Below are 5,051 nucleotides of genomic sequence, written 5' to 3' on the forward strand. Positions count from 1 at the left end.
TTGTTCTTTCTGGAAAACGAGTCACGACATACACAAATGGACACTGAGTCTCTTGCTTGAAAACCAGTCACGACTTGCACCAATGAGACTGTATAATTTAGGCAGGAGAATCCTCGAATTCAACCCTACCCTTGATTTGCAAACTAGTAAAATGGGGAAATTGGAACCAAATCCAACCTCCATCCCACAAAATCGGGCGATTGCAAGCAAATCCAACCTTTCAAATCGGGCGAATGGGGCTTTCCATTGTTTATGCGCTTTTTTTGGGGGCTAAAATATAATAAATATTTTTTTTTAAATAAATTTTGGGCTAACTATAGAAAATAGGTGTAATATAAAAAATTCGCCCCTCCAAAGTATAAAACCTCTTAAATTTCGCCCTTGGGCTAAGATTTGCCCCTAGAATTTTCTATGATCCTGGGCAGAGAAAGATTGTCGGATTGGGAGGGAATGTTAGCCATTTTTTAGTAGGAATAGATGAGGAGAGACTTAGTCAAGTGAAAACTTGACAGTAGTAGTGGGACGAAACCCAAGCAGGAGGATGAGAATGCAGCCCTCGCATTTAAGGGGCAGCTGGAGCAGCGGAAGAAGAAGAAATATATTTCGAAGATGAAGTGCTTTCGATGTGGTGAACTTGGTCACTACGCTACATAATGTCCTCTCAAGAAGAAGGACAAGGACGAGAAGCATGATCTAAAAGCTACATTCGCATGGATCGAGGAGGAGTTTTCCTTATCGCCAAGAGGTGGGGTGATATATAACTGTAGTTCGAAAGAACTACAGATGGGCAAGATCTTTGAGGAGTCCAACTCTTGGATCAATATCTTGCTATGGGAGCCCAAATCAGTAGTAGTAGGATGGACCAATTTTAGTTGGTGCAGAGGAGTGTGGGGTGACAATTGCAGTGGCTAGAAGTGCCAGAGACTGAGAAGCACAGAGGTACTCTAGTTGGCAGTAGTGCAGTTGACACAGAGCAGAGGTCAGCAACAGCACAAAAGCTTCAGAGGGTCAGTGTAGAGACTAGCAGCAGTCAGAACTCCAACAACAAATGCATCATGTTGAACACCTGTTTAATAATTTTGGATTCTTTTTTGTTGTTGATGTAGTAGCAACAAAAATTGGAGAAGATTGCAGTGCAGATACATTGTTGGCAGTGGGAGTGCCAACAGCAGTATGAAAGCATAATTTGAGAGGGAGTTGCAGTACATATGCAAAATTTGTGCAGTAGTTGGTGGGCAGCGATGTCAGACATCAACAACGCAGAGGGAGATGTTATAGAGCAGGGTGATGTTTCAGCAGGTTGCATTATTAGAGCACATTTCTCACTAAGAGGGAGCGTTGATTTCTGGTACCATCGAATGTGCTCTTAGCCTCAAAATTTACAAGGAGGCTAGTACACATGTACTCCACAATATCCTTAAATCGTTTTTGGGAAATTCCACCAAGAGACAGTTTTATTAAAATAATTAATTATTTTAATGGGTGCCTAAATCTAAACTTAGGAAATTAAAATAATTAAAGGGTATTATTCTAACTGGGGGTGAAACTTCTAGAAGAAGACGAGGATCAAGCCAAAATGATCTCAGCCATTGATTATGATTTAATCTGGGTCATTCGTTCTCAACAAAAGTATTATAAGAGGAGGCTTTAGGGGCATTTGGAAGACACATCGAGTAGAGATAAGAAGATCAAATTTATGAAGCACAACGGTTGTTGGGAAGAGAATTCGAAGTGATCTTTTGCAGTGAGAGGCAGAGATAGTACTCGGAGGTAATTTTTTCCTGGGACAGAGAGTACAAGGCAGAGAAGGTAGAATGACATCCATAGAGGCTGATGTTGGGCCATGTAGAGCTGACGCAGTGGCAGCACAAAGCTTGAAGCGAGATCGAATTCTCGCTGAGGAAATCAAGTTTCAGAAGCCAAGAGCAAGGGTGTGAGATCGGGAGGCTGAGAGCTAAAGTTTCCAACAGTAGAGGGTGAGAAGGAAGAGCAGTGCATTCCCCAACAGAGGTGACACAGAGACTGTGTGGGGTTGACGCAATTCTACACGAAGGCTAACACAGAAGGGATGCGGAGGCTCATTTTCAGTGAGATCAAACCCTGATATTCCAATGACAAGGTGAGATCATCTCACTATTTTGTTTTGTCCAGTTTCTCTTTGTATCGGATAGCCAGTTGGGCATCCAACAAATTTTCCTCAAAATTACTACTGCATAATAATAAAATTCTTAGCTGCTACACTGATTTTCCCACACTGGGTTTTTCCAGGGACATTTGTAAAAAAATAATTGTGTAGATGTGTGTGATGTTCTTTTCTCTGCTATGTTGTATTTAGTTTCCGTAGTTTTATTTTGGTGTAGGCTACAATGTATGTATTTCAGTATTTTCCGTAGAAAACTGCAAGTAACTTGTTCAATTAATTTAACAAGTAGGTGAAATATAATCAGTTTGCTGCAGTAGGAATCGGGGAAATGAATTTTCACAAAAACTACTACATCTATTGTATCGACAGAGATTTGATTGCACTTATTTGACTTGTTATATATATATATATATATATTATATTATATATATATATATTATATATATATATATATATATATGTGTGCATTTTTTTTGTTGCGTTTATGTATTTAATTTATATGTTGATGTTGATGTGTATATTGTTATGTCATGTTAGATATGTTCAATTAATGTACTTGTAGATATATGTGTATGTGATAGCAATTATTTGACACTAGATTTATATTAATTTGAGGATGTGTGGGGTGATGATGTTAGATTACAATGTTTGTGTTTTGTTAGATGTGATCACAATCATGATCTATGGTTAAATTATTAGATTTGTGTGCTAGCTAATGATGTTTATATGTGCTATAGGTGTATAATTAGATGATGGTAGTGAATTCAAATGTGTATCTTAGATGTTGTTATGTTTGTTAGAAGGTTATCATCATAATGTTATTTTTAAGAAATAATATTTATTATAGATTATGTATTGGTAAACTTATATCAAACTTGTATATATGAAATTACATGCAAAACGACTTACTTTAAAAAGATGCAAATATATTTTTATAAATTACAAAGTTTAATATGGTTGAAACTATGATTGTAAAATTATGATAAATATTTTTTCTATTGCTTAAATAGTTCGTTGATATTTGATCTAAATTAATTAGTAAAATATTTCAATACTCACAAGGAAGAAATAATTAAAGGTAAAATAATTTAGTTAGTTCTTAATAAAACAAAAATGTGTAACTCATTCAATTTTTAATATAAAATATTATTAATAATAAATTATTCAAAAATACAATTTAACTAATTTAATATTGGTTTATAAAATTCAATCTATGGTTAAATTTTAAAAACTTAAGTCATCTTTTTTATAACCAACCTATATCCATCTTAACTCTAGATCTACCAAGCCCAGAGAGGGATCAAATATCTTGAGATGCAAACATCTTTTAGAGTGAAAAGAGATTTAATCCCTCTAGGTGTTTGGTAGATCCAGAGTTAAGATGGATCTAGGTTGGTATAATATATATGTAACTAACATTGAAATATTTTATTTATAATTCACCTTCTCCACATTAAAATATTAAATTATGTCCCCTCATATTTTTTTCCTCTATGTATACATTAAATTATTTTTATTATTAATATTTTATAAAATATTACATATCAAATCCATATTAAACGTTGAAAAATTCCAATTATCTCTCATACATTGAATTAGAAAGCAACTATTAATGGAATAAGAATTCTCTCAATCTTTCTCACTAAAGTGAAAATATAAGAAATTTTTCAATTTAAATTACTTTATTTTTCTCTATATAAAATATCTATAAAATTGTGTTATTTAATTTGGACATTGAAAATTTTACTTTAGGAAACATACTTGGGTAAGATCCACCCAATTTTACTTATGGTTCACAATAACATATTTTTGCTATATATATATATATATATATATATATATATGGGATATAGAATGAATTACACATCATGTAATATCAATAATATTATTTCTTGTCATGTGAAAAAATTACATTTCTTCCTTGTAGTAAAAAGTAAATTATATTTTTTTACTCATTACATTTCTTCCTCATAATAAAAGCTATTTTCTTTTTTTTTTTACTTTTTGTTACTTTATATCTCTATATAAAGTTATATAAGATTAAGGTGTAAATTGAAGTATTGTAATTATGGCTGACATTAATTTCTTTTGTTATTACTATTTTTAATTTGTTAATTTAAATTATTATTTTACTATTTTTAAATGTAACATTACATGACAACATCTCTCCCATACTAAGTTGTAGAGCGCTATTGGCGCAATTAATTTATATTTAATATAACTTAAAAAATTATATTTCTATAAATTTTAATTTATTACTAAAGCCTGAGATTTTCAAGCAATTATTTAATGTTTTTAGCAACACTCACCAATTTAAATTAGAAATTTCTCTCTCTACAGATCATGATCAAAGAAATGTAAAATAAGGCTTGTGAAATTACTTATAAACATATAACCTTTCGGTGTTATAATAGTTATTTATTTGCTATTGTACTGGTTTAAATTTAATTATTTTTAATAATAAATATGAATTAAATAATACAAAATTGATACTATATTAGATTTAAACTTTTGACAAATAATATATCTCATTATTTCTTAATGAACAACTCAAAAACTATTATTTTTTCCACATACTTCACGAGATAGTCACTAAAATTCATGTTTCACATTTCCCCTAGCTAATATTACATCATGTTCACAATTATAAAGACATGTCTACTTTAAATAATTTAGTTATAAATACATAAAATTAGATACTTATTTTACATATCTAAATAGGAAACAAAAATACATCACCAAGTCTATTTGAAATTAAAACAAATGCACAAAAGCGATGCACTGGATGTGTTCTGCACACAAGCTATTATATTTACCAAACGCACTCCAATAATATTTAAAAATATAGCTATATCTTGGTGCGTTCGATTCTATGAATGTTTGTACTGTTCCGCAAAGGATATACATG

This window comes from Pinus tabuliformis, chromosome 3_1 (assembly GCF_031772625.1).
Source record: "Pinus tabuliformis cultivar Carrire ecotype Pingquan chromosome 3_1, CPIR1, whole genome shotgun sequence".
NCBI lineage: Eukaryota > Viridiplantae > Streptophyta > Pinopsida > Pinales > Pinaceae > Pinus > Pinus tabuliformis.